We start from the raw sequence: 19364 nt of genomic DNA on the forward strand, positions 1-19364 counted from the left end.
CCCGAATTTTCTCATTGGCCCCGAGCCGAGAATGGGTTTGAATTCCTGATGTGCAGAGAATTCTTTCAATGTCTCGGGTCAGTTCATGTCGCCAGAATATCAGAGTCAATCAGCAACTTAAACAAGGGGACGGTGTCTGGACTGTCTCTGCTCAGTCGGACAGTTCATTCTTCATTCCCCTGTAATTCCGCTTCCCAAAGAGTTTCTGAAGATTCACAAAGCTGGAGACTGGGATTTGTGTTTTACTTCCTGAACATTTTTCCACCTGCTAACTGACAATATTTTGTCAAAACCTCTTCCCCATTGTAACACTTGCATCATGTCGAGGGATGAGCAATTTCCATTTTGTGGAGACATTCCCAAGTTTGGGAATGTTCTCTTTCGAGCAAAGAAAGTTTACTGGAGATTTCCAGGGGCTGTTGGCAATGATGGGAGAAGAAGTGGTGGGAATGGATAGGTTAATGATCAGAAGAACCTATTGAATTGACTCGGGTCTGTTACCAGAGGACAGGGATTGAAGTTCTTTAATGGAAAGCAGCAATTGTGCAGAACAAACACAGCGAATACTGCAGAAAGCCAACGGGTCGAGCAGCATCTGTGGAAAGGTAAACAGAGCCGACCTTTTGAGTGGTGCTCCGGGTTTTGTTCAGAACTCAGTGTTTTGCCTCTTCCCGGAGTTGGTCCAGGTCTGTGTCTCAATTGGCAAACACATGGCAAGAGCAGTGCGCAATGTGAATTTATAGCCTTTGCTGTTTGAAAAAAAACAGTGCATTGTTTAAATGGTGATACATTGGAATGTGGAGAAAGTGAGGACTAGAGGTGGAAATCGAAAAATGTGGCACTGAAAAAGCACAACAGGTCAGACAGCATCTGATGAGCAGGAAAATGAATGTTTCAGGCACAAGCCCTTCATCAGGAATGACGTATGGATGTACAAAGGGGTCGCAGAGTCCCTCCACACCAGTCAATGCCAGTTGTTGGGCAGATGCAGCAGTCAATGAGCAAGGCAAGTGGTATATTACGAAGAGGAATTGAGTACAGAAGTGGGGTCATTGAACATATTTAAGGCGAAGTTCATCTGAGTTTTGAACGACAAAGAAGTGGATCTTTATGGGGGGGGGAGGTAATAAAATGGTTTTAAGACCAGTACAGGTCAGTCACAGGGTCTGACAGCACTGAACAGACCCTCAGTATGAACAGTATGTTCTAAAACTAAACTTGTCCCACCTACCAGTGTTTGGCCCATAAACCTTCGAACCTTTCGCATTCATGTACTTATCCAAATGTCTTTTAAACGTTGTAACTGTACATGTATAAAATCATGAGGGGCATGGATAGGATAAATAGACAAAGTCTTTTCCCTGGAGTGGGGGAGTGCAGAACGAGAGGGCATGGGTTTAGGGTTAGAGGGGAAAGATCCAAAAGAGATCTAAGGGAAAACTTTTTCACACAGAGGATGGTACGTTTAATGAATGAACTGCCAGAGGATATGGTGAAGTCTAGTCTTATTGCAACATTTAAAAGGCATTTGATTAGGTATATGTATGGGAAGGGAATGGAGGGATATGGGGCCATGTGCTGTCAGGTGTGAGCTGTTTGGGTTGGGATAGTTGGCCGGCATGGACAAGTTGGACCAAACAGTCTGTTTCTGTGCTGTACATCTCTATGACTTCCTCTGGACATTCATTCCGCACTCAGACCACTCTCTAAATAAAAACTCCTTGTCCTGTCTTTATAGAATCTTTCTCTATTCACCACAAAATAGTTGCTCCCTGATCCTGAAACCCCTAGCTGAGGGAAAGGACATCTGCTGTTCAACTCATCCGTATCCCTCATGATTTTATAATCCTCTATAAGGTCACCTCTCAATCTCCTGTGTTCCAGTGAGAAAAGTTCCAGCCTATCCACTCTAGATATAGATATATTCATATCCAGTTATGAAGTGTTCAATGCTGGTGCAGGCTGGAAAGGCCATGTGGTCTACTCCTGCTCCCAATTTATCCTGCTGTTACGTTTCTCAGCCTCATTCTCTCATTTTATCCCTGCAGTTCTCAACCCTTGATACTCTATTTCAGTGTTAAACATAGGCAGTGACCTGGCCTCCACAGCTTTCTGTGACAATGAGTTCCATAGTTTCACCACTCTCTGGCTCCAGAAATTTCTCCTAATCTCCATTCTCCCTTTCTGCTGACGCTATGCCCATGGGTATTCGTCTCTCCTGCCAATGAAAACCCCTTCCCAATGTCTACTCTGTCCAGGCTCTTCAATATTCTGTACGTTTCAGTTAGATCCCCCTTGAATGTGGGCCTGTTAATTAGCATGAACCAAACCCTTCAGGATGAGGATAGCAGGGATTAGGTTCAACAAAGTGAGAATGGAGGGAGAGTGGAGGAAGCTTTTAGGGAATAAGAGAGGAAAGAAAGTTTAGAACATAGAACATGGAACAATACAGTACAGAACAGGCCCTTCGGCCCACGATGTGGTGCCGAACATTTGTTTGACATAAATTAAAATTGATCAGATGAGCCGATGGGCCAAGGAGTGGCGGATGGAGTTTAACTTAGACAAATATGAGCTTTTCAATTTGATGTGGCAAATCAGGGCAGGACCGATGTGGTTAATGGTAAATTCCTGGGGAGTGTTGCTGAACAAAGGAACCTTGGAAAGCAGGCTCATAGTTCCTTGAAAGTGGAGTTGCAAGTCGATAAGATAGCAAGGAAGGCGTTTGGTACGCTTTCCTTTATTGGTCAGAACACTGAGTATAGGAGTTTGGAGGTAATGTTGTGGCTGCACGGGACATTGGAAAGGCCACTTTTGGAATACCGCACTCAGTTCTGGTTTCCCTGCTGTCGGAAAGGTGTTGTGAAATTTGAAAGGGTTCGGAAAAGATTTAGGAGGTTGTTGCCAGAGTTAGAGGGTTTGAGCTACAGTGAGACGCTGAATAGGCTGGGGCTGTATTCCCTGGAGCGTCGGTGACCATTCGAAGTTTATAAGGGGCATGTATAGGGTGAATAACGGAGATCTTTTCCCCAGGATATGGGAGTCCTAAAGTAGAGAGTGTATGTTTGAGGTGAGGGGGGGGGGGGGGGGGGGAAGACTTTAAAGGGATCTGAGGAGCAGCATTTTCATGCAGAGGGTGATGTGTGCATGGAACGAGCTGCCAGAGGAAATGGTGGAGGCTGGTACAATTACAATATTTAAAGGCATCTGGATGGGTATATGAATAGGAAGGGTTTAGAGGGTTATGGGCCAAATGCTGGCAAATGGGTCGAGATTAATTTTGGATATCTGGTTGGCACGGACGAGTTGGACTAAGGGTCTGTTTCCATGCTACATGACTCTCATGAAACTTGGTGAAAGTCGAAGCGTCATGGTGAAGAGTGAACTTTCAGAAGCAGCTTTCAAAGATGTTTTGCCCTTACGAGGAGCAGAAATCTTCCATTTGTGAGATAGCAGCTGGGTGAGTGAGTACGTCCAGGATTTTGTTAGAAAGTGGGAATTCATTGCACTGTAGGGATGAAGTGTTTTAAGTTTTCCCGGCAGTAAGTACAGTATGCTGAACGGGGAGCCTAGTGAAGGGTTAGGTTGGTTTTAGTTTTAAACTGTTCATTTCTTTCAGGCTCCAACATTGTATTTCCAATGCTTTCAATCAGAAGGTGCAGTGAATCAGTAACTGGTCTCGTTAGAAGCCTTACGATTTTCAGTACTGCAGGTATTGCATTGTTTCATCAGCATTGTAAAGGTCACTGGCAGCAGCAGCAGGTGTGGGCTGTATTCACGAAAAATGATTAAACATTTAGATAACACACATACAAGGGCAGGGTGGGAATTGTCTTTCGATTTGTGGAAGATGGGACATTCATGATGCTGTGATCTGGGGCAAATATAACTGCAGTAAATCATGGAATCCCTTCAGTGTGGAAGCAGGCCATTCAGGCCATCAAGTCCACACTAAGCCCTCAAAACTCATACCAACCAGACACACCTCCCAACCACACCATCAGGTCTTTTCTGCTGGTGGGAGAGACTAGGCTGCAAGTTTGGGGGGAGTATATTTCGGACAGAGATGAGGAGGAGCTGCTTTTTCCAGAGAATTCCATATATGGAATTCTGTGCTCAAGGAAGCAGTAGAGGCAGCTTCATTAAGAAACTGTTGGATGGGTTTTTGCGTGGTAGAGGAATTAAGGGTAGTTGGGATAATGCAATTAGGAGGAGCTGAGATGATGTATAGATCAGCCATGATTTTATTGAATGGTGAAGCAGGGTCGATGGGCCAAATGGCCTACTCCTTCTATTACTTTGAAACTATAACCCTGCGTTTCCCATGGCCAACCCATCTCACCTGCACATCCCTGGACACTGGGCAATTTAGCACAGCCAATCCATATCAAGGCCAGTGAGCAATGTAGTGATGTGGAAACCAAACACCAGAGAATGATAGAAAGGGACAAGGAGAATAAATGTACTAGCGATCAAAACTGGATTCTCATCATCACAAAAAAACTAAAAGCTCAGTATGTGAATGTGTGCTGCATTGTAACAAAAGCGAATTAATTGACTGCACACGTTGAAGAGAATAATTATGATCTGAGACACCTTACAGAGATATGGCTTCAGAATGACAAGGATTGGATCCAGAATATCGAGGGGCTACGTGGCATTCAAGTCGAGTGAGAAGCTCAGTAAAGGTAGAGGGTGGGCACTGCAAATGAAAGCACTGATAACATGGTAGACTGGTGTAAACTCGGATTTCAGGTCCTGATTTCTCTGTCCTCTGATCTCTCTGTTCCCACAGAGCTAGATGTTGTCTGTTCTCAGCTCTGCTTAATTTCTGCTGAAGCTTTGACCCCCCTTTCTACCCTCTGGAGTAATAAAATATTCTGACCCTCCTGGAATTGTCACCTTATCTATACACCTCCTGATTTTAAAAATCTCTATAAAGCTATCTGTCAACTTGCTAGGCTCCGTTGGAAAAATGTCCCAGCTTCTTCTTAACTCAAACCCTCCATTCCCAGCAACATCCTGGTAAAGTAGGGTCTAGGGAATTGTATCAAATCACATAAATGTACTGTCTGAAACAATCTGGCTGTGTTCTTGCCTGTGATATTGTGAGTCCCTGGTGTAAGTAATTACGAATGCAATTATTTTGGTCACGGAATTGGACAATAATTTTGTAACAAAGTGATCTACTCTGATAATGAGGTAGTGGTCATTTCTAGGGTAAGTGAACAGTTTGTAGATCAGGGAGACGAAGTTCCAGACAGTTGGGAAGTGCAAGAAATGATTGTGATAAATAAGACAAAGACCTGTGTATGCTGGAAATCTAAAACAAAAACTGAGAGCACTGGAAAAACTCAGCAGGACTGGAAGCATCTGTGAAGAAAAAGCAGAGTTAAAGTTTCGAGTCCAACAACTCCTCTTCAGGATTCTGAAATAGTTTGTGAGAACCCCTTAAGTTATCTGCCCAGCTTTAAGACCATAATACACAGGAGCAGGATGAGTCCATTTGGCCCATCGAGTCTGCTCCACCAGTCGATCATGACTAATATGTTTCTCCATCCCATTCTGCTGCCTTCTCCTCATAACCCTTGACCCCTTACTAATCAAGAACCTATCTCTGTCTTAAATGCCCTCAATGACTTGGCATCCTCAACCCTTCTCCGAGTGGAAACATCATCTCCACGTCCACACTATCCAGTCATAGAGTAGCACAGCGTTGCCTGACCCACTGTGATCTGCAGCATTTGTTGTTTTCAGCAAGGATTCCAGCATCGACAACAACACGCTTCTACTTTTTGTACCCAGTTGGTTAGCTCTCCCTGGATCCCGTGAGATTTAACCTGACTCAACAATCCACTGTGTGGTACAAATCACACAGTTCACGGACCCCACCTCTTTCTGCACATATAGGAAGCACGATTGATCAGTGGTTAGTACTGCTGCCTACCAGCATGAAGGGCCCGCGTCCAATTCCAGCCTTTGGGCAACTGCCTGTGTGGAGTTTGCCCATTTTCCCTGCCGTTTGTGTGTGTGGGCTTCCTCCGGGTGCTCTGGTTTACTCCCAAAATCTAAAGATGTGCAGGTTCAGGTCAAATGGGCCTGCGGTGTGCAGGTCAGGTGCATTAGCCAGGATGAAATGTACAGTAATGGGAAAGAGGAATGTGTCTGGATGGGTTATACTTTGGGTGGTCGGTGGGACCTTATTGGGCTGAATGGTGAGTGTGAAGCTAAAAGTAAACGCAGTGCCTTGCTTGAGCTGTTTTCCTGGTATACCAGAGGCTGAGGGATGATCTTACAGACGTTTATAGAATCATGAGAGGCATGGATATGGTAAATAGACAAGGTCATTTCCCAGGGATGGGAGAAATCCAGAACAGGAGGATTATATGTTTGGGGTGAGGGAGGCAAGTGCAAGGAACAATCTGCCAGAGGAAGTGGTGGATACAGATCCAATTATACGATTTAAAAGGCATCTGGATGGGTATATGAATAGGAAGAGTTCAGAGGGATATGGGCCAAGTGCTGGTAAATGAGACGTGATTAATTTAGGCTCTCTGGTCGGCACGGATGAGTTGGACAGAAGGACCTGTTTTTGTTCTGTGTATCTCTATGACTCTGACTTGCCCGTAATGTTTGCCCTGCCTGTGGGTTCAGTTTCTGTCTGGTGTCGGTGACAATGCCTTGATATCTCATTTCCTCCATCTCCCCACTTCCACCTCCCCAGATGTTAACCATTTCGTGTCTGGTTGTTTCTCAAGAAGCTGCATTGAAGGTTCATCCTGAATTGACACTTTTATTTTGCTTCCCAAAATCAGACTTTCTCACTACCAGATGTCGTGAAAGATACTAACTTTCAGGTGGAGGTATCCAAACTTTAGAGGTGTCTATCTTGATGTGTTTACCTTTCGGTATCTGTAAGATCCTGAATCAGTACCTTCGGGAGGATTAGTTTGAGCGGAGTGAGAATAGAGGGGTGAGAAGGGGTGGGATGGTGCTTTCAATTTTGTGGAAAAAGAAAAGAATGTTCTGCGGAAAGTAGAATTGCTTGTTTGGAATTTCTAACCTGGACTGACAGTGATGACTTTTGTAATCTCTTTTTACAGATTATTTGAAGATCTGAAGACGGAAGTTTCAAAATCAATAGATGAAGAGCTTTGCCTGAATCATTGACTTTGCTGCTCCTCAGATGCTGCTTGATCGGCTGTTCTTTTCCAGCATTGCACTTTGACTCTGACTCTCCAGCAGTTGCAGTCCTCAATTTCACGTAAATCTCTGGCAGTCACTGAATACATCGGGATTATAACAATTTTCGTCTATGATTCTGTGAGAAGGAACCAAGCTTTTTGGTTCCTGTTTCAGTATGTTTTCATCATCAGTGAGACTGGAAGAGAGACCCGACTGTTGCAGCACTCTGATTGTGGATCCAGAAAAGGTTATACCGACTGGGAGGCGGAATTCACGGCAGGGAGGTACTGTACACGCGTTTGTGTGCAGCTGAAGCTTCGGTCATGGAGAAACACAAGGAATCCCGCCCCGTGGAGAAACCGTGGCAGTGTGGCGACTGTGGGAAAGGCTTCTATTTCCCATCTGACCTGGAGACTCATGGGCACAGTCACACCGGGGAGAGGCTGTTCTTTTTCCCTGAGTGCGGAAAGGGCTTCTGGAATTCCTCCCGCCTGCTGAGGCACCAGAGGGTCTACTCGGGGGAGCGGCCCTTCAGGTGTCCCAAGTGCGGGAATATCTTCAGCAGTTCCTACGTTCTGCAGAGGCACCAGCGGGTCCACACAGGCGAGAGGCCATTCGCCTGCCCCGAATGCAGGAAGGCCTTTATCTATTCCTCCGTCCTGCTGACCCACCGCTGGGTCCACATGCTGGAGAAGCCCTTCAGCTGGTCCAAGTACGGACAGGCCTTCAAAGATGCCTCTGCCCTGCTGATGCACCAGCGGATCCACATGCGGTGAGGCAGTTCTCCTGCCCTGAGTGCAGAAAGGGCTTCAGCAATTACTCCTGCCTGCTGAGGCACCAGCGGGTCCACACCGGGGAGAGGTCGTTCACCTGCCCAGAGTGCAGGTGGAGGTTCTCATCATTCTGCACATTGCAGAAGCAACAGCGGACACACCAGTGCTCCCAACAATTTGATTCTGCTGGTGAAACTGCTGTGGGTCACTGCCAGGACTGTTCCCCTGCCAGGACAGTACTTATAGTGGGAGAATCGGCTGGTATTTTTTGTTTTATGCCCTCGTGCCCCCCTCCCGCAACGTTGCTTCCAGTGGGCACTGCTGTTCGTTGAGCCCAGGAACTGTTCTCTCTTTTTTTCTGTCCAGTTACAGAATTGTTGGCCCTGTCTGGGAATGAGCCCCAGTCTGTAAGAAATAGCTGAATACTTCAATGTCCATTCGCATTCAGCAGTGACTTTGAAATTAAATTTATGGTTATGTGCCCGAGTAAATCTGTGGTATTCATAATTGTTTGTTTTTGTTAAAATTATGGTTCTCGTGTGCAAGATCTGTTCATCAAGTCTAGTTAGGAACAGTTGAGAAATTTTGAGGGATTGTGGGGAGGGGCTGTACACACGTCTGTATAAGGCTGAAGCTTCGGTCATGGAGAAACCCAAGGAATCCTGCCCTGTGGAGAAACCGTGGAAGTGTGGCGAGTGTGGGAAGGGCTTCTGTTTTCCGTCTGACCTGGACATTTCTCGGTGAAGTCACACTGGGGAGAGGCTGTTCTCCTGTCCCGAGTGTGGAAAGGGCTTCAGCAATTTCTCCCACCTGCAGAAGCACCAGTGGGGAGAGGCTGTTCTCCTGCCCCGAGTGCAGAAAGACCTTCAGCAATTCCCCCGCCTGGCTGAGGCACTAGTGGGTCCACCTGTCCCTAGTGTAGGTGGAGATTCTCATCACTCTGCAACTTGCGGAAGCATCAGCGGGCGCACCAGTGCTCCCAACAATCTGATTCTCTTGGTGAAACTGCTGTGGGTCATTCCCAGGATTGAGCCACTGTGTATTCTGACAGTGTGTGTGCAGTGGGAGATTCAGTGGACTTTTTTTGTTTTATGCCCTTGCCCCGCACTGCCCCGCCGCCAACTTTGCTTCCATTGGGCGTTGCTGCTTGTTGAGCCCAGGAGCTGTTCTCTCTAAGTTCTACTGTCCAGTTAAAGAATTGTTGGCTCTTTCTGGGAATGAGTCCCAGCCTGAAAGAAATGGCTGAACACTTTGGGGTGTCGATGTACATTTAGCAGTGACTTTTAAAATAGATTTACAGTTACGTGTCTGTAAAAAACTCATCGTCCAAGGATTGCACAAAGGCTTGGCAATCCATTGTTGGAAACTGTTTGTTTGAACTGGTAAGTTTTTAAAAAAAATTCTTTTTTATTTTGCCGCTTAAGTCTCTGTCTCTGAGATGGTGAGGGACTTGATCAAAGGGTTTAAATCATTGCTATTAATTAGATTATCTTCTTTAACTTTGCCCTAGCAAAGGTGCCGTACTTATAATTGTTGGTTTTTGTTTAAATGATATTGTGCAAGATCTGTTCTTCATCAAAGGAGCAGGAGAATCGACGTTTCGGGCATCAGCCCTTCTTCAGGAATGGCTGATGCCCGAAGAAGGGCTGATGCCCGAAACGTCGATTCTCCTGCTCCTTGGATGATGCCTGACCTGCTGCGCTTTTCCAGCAACACATTTTCAGCTCTGATCTCCAGCATCTGCAGTCCTCACTTTCTCCTGATCTTCATCAAGTCTGGTTAGGAACAGTTGAGAAATTGAGGGACATTGCATGTTTTAATTTCACTGTGTTGTGAATCTGGTGACAGTAACACTCATTTGTGTTGGGTTGCTTACTCTTAGTTGTAATGTCTTTCACCCTAAGTATTCACTATGGTAATGAGTTCCACAGTCTCACCACTCTCTGAGTATTTTCATGAAATCCTTAGCACAGAATTGGAAGGGACAGTGTTGACGAGGGCAGGATATAGGATGTTAACTGCAAAAAGTCAGGAAGACATTCGATAAAGTAAAACCATGACTATGTAGGGACAAATAAGGAACTTTAACAGCAACGAAGAGGTCGCACGTCAGTCACAGAGTTGTAGAGATGGACAGCATAGAAACAGACCCTTCGGTCCAAATGGTCGTTACAAAAACAAAACAGTACTCTGTAGATATTGGATATTGTAATTAGGCAAGTTTCTAGATGTTGTTGTTAGTTGAATACGATACGGTAAGATAGATGAAATAATTCAAACCAACAATCTAATTGGATGTCGGTAACCATAAAGCAAGTGTATACTGTTGATTGATATAGGTCAATTGCATGCAAGTCGGCCATTCAGCCCATTGAGTCAACATTGACTGACTGTCCCACCCAGACCCAGTTTGTTCCCCTATCCCTGTAACCCTGCAACTCTCATGGTCAATCTACCCTCACTGGCACAACTTTTGGATTGTGGAAGGAGGCCAGAGCAACAGAGGAAACCCACGCAGACACAACGGGAGAATGTGAAACCTCCACACAGGAAGTCGGCCCGAGGGTGGGGTCAAACCCAGGTCACTGATGCCGTACCACCACCACATGCTGCTCTCTAAAGAAGTGAATTTCAAAGACTCGGGAACACTTGAGAGAAAAACAAAACTCTCCTATCTTAAATGAGAGAAGAGTGTCTGGCTAGAATTGAGTGTACATTACATTTACATTGTTAAATCTTCTCCGGATGTTATACAGCTCCATCATATCATCTGTTTCTTCTAAGCTTAAACTGAAAAAAACCCAGCCTGATGTCCCCTTGTCCCCGATTATAAGTTGAGTAAATCAGAGACACTCAACCTCACTGGCATGACACAGGATGCCCTCAATCCAAGTTGACCTTAACTCGATAACCTCTTGACCCCACGCCACCATGTGGTCAGCCGCAACTCAGCCCTGAACGAGAGCAGAGGAACTGACCAGACAGCGGTGAGGTGGACATTGCATTCCCAGAGAATATTGTTCACGTGAGAATGTTGTTCAGCTCACATTCGGATCACTGCAGGGACTATGTCTCCTGTCATTTAAATGTGTTTGATCCCAATAAAAGTCTAGTCTTGCTGCACATTGTGTGTGTTTTATCTGTGTTTCACTACGTGATTTTCTGTTTCTGTCATTGCAATTAGGATGTGTGAATTCAGTAGCAGATAATAGTCTCAGTTCTGAATTTTCCTTGAGGATTGGTGTAGAAAGGAATAAGTGTCATTCAGAATGGGAGAAGCTCTACTGTTTATTTAACCTTCTGCTGTCATTGTCCTGGGACTGTATGAATGGGGAAGTGTAGTGGACGTTTTACTCTGTATCTAAACCAATGCTGTCTCTGTCTTGGCAGTGTTTGTTGGGGAGAGCGTTGAGGTCACTTCACTTTCAATTTAAGAGTAGAAGAAGCTTTATTCTGATTGTATTCCCATGTTGTACTTGTCCTGGGAGTTTTATATGGTTTCTGTAATTTTAATGAATGCAGACTTGGCTGTGGGAGTGGAGGATACTTCTACCTGAGCACACCCATCTTTGAGATTGCTGTGCTGATCAAGACAATCTCAGACACCTTCATACACTTTTCCAAACAGCCACAGGGTGGTTAAGGATGGGTATAAATGCTGGCATTGCCAGCGATGCCCACATCCCATGCATGAATAAATACTTTATGTTTAAAAGTTACATTCAAGTTCCAAACCCTCTAATGTATGATTACTTACATGGAAAATTCCTGTCTGCTGGAATTTCATTTTAAAACATAGGAATGTGTCAACCATGTAGAAATATAACAAGAACAACAAATGGAGAATTTAACAGGAGCAGGACCAGAATGCTGAGTCAGCCTGACCCCCATGGCTGAGAGAGTTCTCCCAGATGTTGAAGTTACACCAATGCCTTTTACTCTTGCAGCTTCCCCAAAAAATTTGTCCCGGATGTAAGATCATTCAATCACCTGAAGAACTAACTGTTTGTATCTCCATAGCTGCTGCCAGACTAGCGGAGTAATTCCCGCCCTTCTGCTTTAACCTTTTATGGAATTTGAGCATCCCTACGTCAGTGTAATGAAGAACGGCAGATGCTGGGGATCTGAAACACAAAAGTGCACAAATTGCTGGAGAAACTCAATAGGACTGGCAGTACATATGGAGAGAGAAGCAGAGTTCGCATTCCAAGTGCTGTGACCCTTCTTCACAGCTGTCCTGGACTCAGGCCAGGAAATTGACTCTGTTTCTTTCTCTCTCTCTCTTTCTCTCTCCACCAGTGTTGCCAGACTGTCTGAGTTTCTCCAGCAATTTCTGTTCTGACACTTTCACAAGGTTGATGTTTGTTATCTATCCCTAATTGCAAGGTGTCTTGCTTGTGCCAATTCAGAGGGCAGTTTAAGAGTCAACCACATTGCTGTGGGTCTGGAGTCACATGTAAGCCAGACCTACTAAGGATGGCAGTTTCCCTGCTGAAAGGACATTGGTGCACATAGGTTTTTATGACAATTGACGTCTGTGCCATCAATACCGTACTGAGACTAACTTTGTGTTCCACATTTGTGAATTGAATTATTCACATCTCACCTCACATCTTGCTGTGGTGGAATTTGAACTCATGTTCCCTGGATTACTCATCCTGTGATATTACGACTACACTGTCGTTTCCCATTCTTTGCTATTTTGTGTTTGCTGTTTACGTCTTTGTTCTCCGATGTTTGGGAAATTGAATCTGTTTGAAAGGTTGCCCTAAACCTGTCCCTTTGACCAGGTCTTTGGTCACCTGTCCTAATCTGTGCTCCGGCCTTGTGATTTTTAAAGGAATTCTCATTCTGTTCACGTGAAGCACTCTGAGATAATTTACCATACCACAGGTGCCATTTGAATGCAGCTTGTATCCCTATCTTAATATCTGGAACGAGAGGATCATATATTATAAGTATAAGACAGAAATTAGGATGATTTCTTTTTTCTCTGAGGGTTGTGTGTCTTCCACAAAAGGCAGTGGATTCAAAATCTTTAAGGCAGAGGTAGATAAGTTCTTGAGAACCAAGTGGATGAAAGATTGTCGGGAATGTGTAGGAATGTAGAGTTGAGGTTGAATTCAGATCAGCCATGATCTTATTGAATATTGCAGCAGGCAAGAAGGGCCTACTGGCCGACTCACGCTCCTTGTATGTCTGGATCAATGAGTCTGTGTCTCCCCTCTTAAAGCTATGAACTGGGTCATTCCTTTCCAATATTGCCCCTTGTAGATAGTTAATTGAACACCAGATGGCCCCCTATTGGGAGCAGGCACATTGTAGCAATTGCAGTATTTCTTGTGCTAATTTTGTTGCTCTTACTCAGGGTTGCTGAGAATCTTCGAAATAAAAACCAGAACACTTCCATTATTATCGCACCAATGGAAGTGTTGGTTTGGATGTATCATTGTTGAATTAGCCATTCCCATCTTTTCCAGAATTCAGTGTTTAAAGCCCTCGAGTCTGGTTTCCTCCCCTGAAACAGTTCTTATCAAGGTCATGTTTGACATCCTTTGAAATGGTGACAGGGATAAATATTCCCTCGTCGACCTGCGGACAGCCTTGATGAGGGTTAATGACAGTACTGACCCTCTCCAGCATTAGTCTATCCTCTGGGAGAGTCTGCTTTTAGCGTCTTCCATTCTTATTTGTTTAACCGTAGCTGCTGGTGTTGGCATCTATACTGATGATATCCAACTGTGCTTGAAGACCACTTCTCTCCCGCCTCCTCTGTCGTTCATAATTTACCAATAATTTCATCTGAATGCCTGCTCGATTACAGCATTGGATAACCATAAACATTCCCTTAGTTAAATATTGTGAAGTGTGAAGCCATTGTTTTAGTCCCCAAGTTCGACCTGAGCACCTTCCCCATCCCAGTAACTCTGATGACAGCCTTCATGTCACATTTCGGTTGGTTTACCTGCAGTGTGAAAACAGGCCTTTCAGCCCAACCAGTCCTCTAAAACGTCACCCACCGAGACCAATTTCCCCTCTGACTAATGTCCCTAACACTATGGACAATTTAGCATGGCCAATTCACCTGATCTGCGGGAGGAAACCGGAGAACCCGGCGGAAACCCACGTAGACACAGGTAGAATGTGCAAACTCCACACAGTCACCTGGGGCTGGAATTGAACCTGGGACTGTGAGGCAGCAGTGCGAACTAATGAGCCACAGTGCCACCTACTTACAAGTAGGATCGATAGATTCGTGACCAGTTGGGAATGAACAGTTACAGGAAAAGGACAGGAAAGTGGATGTGGAGAATGTCAGATCAGCCACAATCCTACTGAATGGAGAAGCAGGCTCAAGGGGTTCAATGGCATTTTCCTGTTCCTATTTCTTATGGTTCTCGATCCCTTACATCTGAAACAGGACACTGACTTCAGTATGTGCCATTACTGAGAGTGCTGATGTTCCCTTGTGTAATATCAAACACCTTAGCGGCTGCTGAAACCTCTTGCTCCTTTGTTACCTCTAAACACAATATGCCAATGTGTTCAGGGGAGGCGATGGCCGACTTTATTGTCACCAGACTATTCACCCAGGTAATGTTCTTGAGACCTGGGTTCAAAACCTGCCACGGCAGATGGTGGAATCTGAATTCAATATAAATCTGGAATTAAGAATCTAATGATGAAACCGTTGTGGTTTGTTGTAAAAACTTACCTGGTTAATGCTGTCCGAACCTGCCTGATCTACATGTGATTTAAGATCCACTGTCAGCTGGTTGATTCTTCACTACTCTTTCAGTCAACTCTTACAGCTCACCTTTTTTAACAATGATGTTGCCAGAATGATTTATAGAAGGCATAGGCTGGGACTTTTTTTCACTGGAGTGTAGAAGTTTGAGGGTGGAGGTTATGGAAGTTTATGAAGTCATGAGGGACAAAGATAAGTTGAAGAACCAGTGTCTTTTCCCTAAGGATAGGGTAGTTTAAAATTTGGAAGTATATTTTTTAAGATGAGAGGGAGAAGATTTACAAAACGGGGGGCGTCAACCTTTTTTACACTGAAGGTGGTTCGTGTGTGGAATGAACTGTCAGAGGAAGTGGTGGATGCAGGGAATTGTACAATGTTTAAAGTTATTTGGATAAGTACATGAGTAAGGAAGGTTGGAAGGCATATGAGCCAAACACAGGCAGGTGGGTCTAATCTTCCCCCAGATATTCAAAGGGACAGCCAGTCAGAGGGGGGCAGCGCCACGCCTATCGTTGCTGTGTGGCATGTGTGACAGCTGCAACAAGACGTCCGAACTCCTGTGCTTAATGCTCTGACCAATGAATGCAAGCATGCCAAAAGCCTTCTTCACCACCCTGTCTAACCACGACTCCATTTTCTATGAGTTAATAACCCGCAACCCGAGATCTCTTGGTTCAAAATACTGCATATGAAACAGATTTGGTGCTTGTTGGTACGCGTTAATATTTGGTGCATATCTCTCCTCTAATTTGGTATCTTATACTGAATGCCATCACTGATGAAGTCCAGTGTGCCAAAACCTGAACTTCAAAATCCCTCTGTTCAACTACACTCAAGGTCCTACTATTCACCATGTAAATCCTACCTTGGTTTGACTATACAAAATGTAAGACTTCATACTTAGCTATATTAAACTCCATTTGCCAATAACTTTAAACGCATGCAATCTCGTTCTGGACCCTCCCACCCCAGGTAAAAGACCTTTCCAATTTAACCTATCCATGCCCTCATGATTTTATAAACATCTATAAAGTCACCCCTCACCCTTCAAAACCTCCGGGAAAATGACCCCAGTCGATGCAACCTCTTCCAGTCGCTCAAACCCTCCAACCCTGGCAGCATCCTTGTAAATGTTTTCTGAACCCTTTCAAGTTTCACAGCCTCCTTCCTGTAACAAAGAGCCCAGAATTGCATGCAGTATTCCAACAGTGGTGTAATCAATGTCCTCTCTGAAGATGATTTAAAAAATATAACTACAATCAAATCAGGTTAGTTGGCCATGACATTCCCACAGCAGTTTGTTTTGGCTGTCCTTCATTAATCTATGATTTTTTTCAGTTATTAGAAAATATTTTGTGGGATGTGATGATTGCGAGCACATCCAACATTTGCTCATTGTTCCTCATGGCCCTTGGACAGAGTAATTGTGACTACATGCTAGAATGCAGTTGAGAGTCAACCATATTATAGTCGGTCTGGAGTCACACGGTGTGTGTATATGTGTGTGTGTGTGTGTGTGTGAGTGTGCGCGTTCGCACGTGCATACATGCATGCAGGGTTCATGAAAGGTAGATTTCCTGACCTAAAAAGGACAGATTCTAGAGAAACACAACAGTTCTGGCAGGATCTCTGAAGAGAAAACAGTGTCACTGCTTTGAGTCCAGTGGTCCTTCAAAACTTGGCTGGATACTAAACATTAACTGGTTTCTCTCCACAGATGCTGCCCGACCTGCTGCATTTCACCAGCAATTTTGCCTTTTGTTGCTGATCTCCAACATCTGCAATTCATTATTTTAGTGAATAACTGTTTCCTGGTTGCCACGACAGAGATAAACTTTCTCTTCCAGATCTTTTTATTAGTTGAACATAAATTCCACCAGCAGCCATTATGGGATTTGAAATTGTGTTCTCAGAAGACCTAGATCTCTGGGTTGCTCAACCATAATCACTGGATCACAATCTTCCCTTCAATGACAATTTTCTCCTGACTATTTTCCTTTATTCATTCATGGGATGTCGCACTTTGTCTCCCACTATTTTTCTGGCAAACATCAACTTCACTTTCCTGCTGTTTCCCCATAATCCTCAATTCCCTTTCTGATTTAAAAAAAAATCTTAGTTTCGAATGCACTTAACAATCCAGGCTCAACAGCTGTCCGAAACATGCAATCCCTTATTTGCAGGTTATTCCCTTTGGTTCCAACCTCACCCACAAGGGTAAACTTTCCCACATCTAGCCTGTCACGTCTCCTCAGAATCTTGTTTGTGACAATAAGGTTACCTCGAAATCTTCTAACTTCTATTAACCACAGGCCCAACCCATTAATTTCTCCTCATAAGACATTATTTCCATCCCTGATATCATCCTGGTCAACCTTCTCTGGACTGCCTCCAATGCCAGTATAACTTTCCTTTGCTAAAAGGCCCAAAAGTCTTCGCAGTGTTCAGTTATGGCCTAATTGCTGTCTGATATAGATTCACTATAACCTCCCTGCTTGTATACTCCATTTCAAGCCCAATCTCCCATTTGCCTTCCCTATGACCTACTGAACTTGGATGAAGTGTTCATGGATGCGAGCTTGCAAATCCTCCTATTCAGCAGCTTTCTCCATTTAACATTCAGCACTTTTCCTCCTGGCAAAGTGCACAACCTCATTTTCCCACATTCTATTCCATCGGACAAGGTTTTGCTCATTGGCTTAACCTGTCGATATCCCTCTCCGTGTCATCCTCACCACCTGCATTCCAATCAACTGTCTCGACTGCAGTCTTGGCAATAGTACATTCACTTCACTTATCCAAGTAATTCATATCCATATTGTAAATAATTTTGGCTCAAGCACTGATCCCTGTGGCACATTGCTCGTTACAAGTTGCGATCCTGAACATACCCCTTATCCCTACTGTATCATTGATTAGGCAATCATCTATCCATACGATAAGAGTGTCTCCAATATCATGTGCATATTATTGGCTCTGCCAGCAAGTCTTCCCAAACTCTCCTTGAAAAAATGGTGGTGAGCTGCCTCTTCAATTGCTTCCCAAATATGATGTGGTCTATAATAAAGGTTCAGGAGCGAGTTCCAGGATTTTGATCAATAACATCGAAGTAAAACGTATATGTCACAGTTGGAATGTTGTGTTCACACTTATCTCCTCTTGCTGGTTGAAGTGATGGAGTGGAAGTTGCTCTTGAAGAGCCGCCACTCACATAATCAATCCAGACAGATCGATCGTGGCCAGAGACTCTGTCATTTTGACTTCCCATCAAACTACATTCTTTCCATCCAAGTTTTAGTCAAATCTAACTGCCACGCAATGCTGTTATGACCTCAGTAAACTATAATAACGTGAAGATCGCTGGGATGATTTTCTACATCCGACTGCAATATAAACACAGATCAGTGTTTCCAGTTTTGGTGGAACAAAAGAGATAATTTTGGTGGATAATTACAGTTAGTGCAAACAGAGCTAGCCAACGATAAATATTAATCCTGTTCACTTCAATGGCCAAATTTCAATTGAGAAACCAAGTGCACTCGGGGGCTTGTAACATAGACAACATGACAAAATGGCTCATAGGAGGGGAAATGGGACATTGAGGAGGAATGAAATGTTTGCTTTTGGTCACCTCCACAATTGTTCGAAAAACAGGTTGAAAGGATTCTTAAAAGGTGTCTGAAGGAGTGGTGAGGCATAACACTTCAGACAGCGCAAAGGGGAAGACCACTTTCTAGTGGAAGAAAAAGACATTCCTTATTTCTGAAGGAACTGGGAAACAGAAGAGGGAATGAAATCTGACTTGGGAGCTATTTCCTATTTGTTGAGAATGTTGCTTCATCACAGTCTTGGTTTAGAACTTAATCTCTTCATCAGGAATAATGGATTGCCCAAGGGGGCTGAGAGATAAATGGGAAGGAAGTGGGGCTGGATGGAAGGTAGCTGGGAGTGCAATAGGTAGATGGAGGTAGGAATTGATGGTGATAGGTCAGAGATGAGGGTGGAGCAAATAGGTGAGAAGCAAGGTGGACAGGTATGACAGGTCAAGAAGTTGGTGTCGAATTGGAAGGTTGGATCTGGGACAAGGTGGGGGAGAGGAAATGAGGAAACTGATGAAATCTACATTGATCACTTGTAGTTGGAGGGTCCCAAGGCAGAAGATGATGTATTTTTCCTACAAGCGTCGGGTAGCAAGAGTTTGGCAGTGGAGGAGGCCCAGGACTTGCATGTCCTTGGTGGAATGGGAGGGGGAGTTAAAGTGTTCAGCACAGGCGGTCGGTCGTTTAGTTTCAGTGACCCAGAGATGTTCCCTGAAACATTCTGCTAGTTGGAGTCCAGTTTCCCGAATGTGGATGAGACCATATGCGAGCAATGGACATAATCTTATAAATAGATTCCAAAAATCGAAGCCTGCCAGAGTTATTTTCTTTAACTAAATTAAAGAAAACTTTAATTAAATTGGATGACTGCATGAAACGGTTTGATGGTCAGATTTGAATCATCACTCCCAAATGAGACGATGCCATGAATATCAGTGAACTGCTCTTTTTGTTAAAAACCACAAGTTCTTGATTTATTTTCACAACTTACTGGTATTCACACCTGCACATTCAATGTCAAACTCTGACATCAGAAATTAAATTACAGCATTAATTTTG

Source organism: Chiloscyllium punctatum, chromosome 36 (assembly GCF_047496795.1).
Source record: "Chiloscyllium punctatum isolate Juve2018m chromosome 36, sChiPun1.3, whole genome shotgun sequence".
In the NCBI taxonomy this organism is placed as follows: Eukaryota; Metazoa; Chordata; class Chondrichthyes; order Orectolobiformes; family Hemiscylliidae; genus Chiloscyllium; species Chiloscyllium punctatum.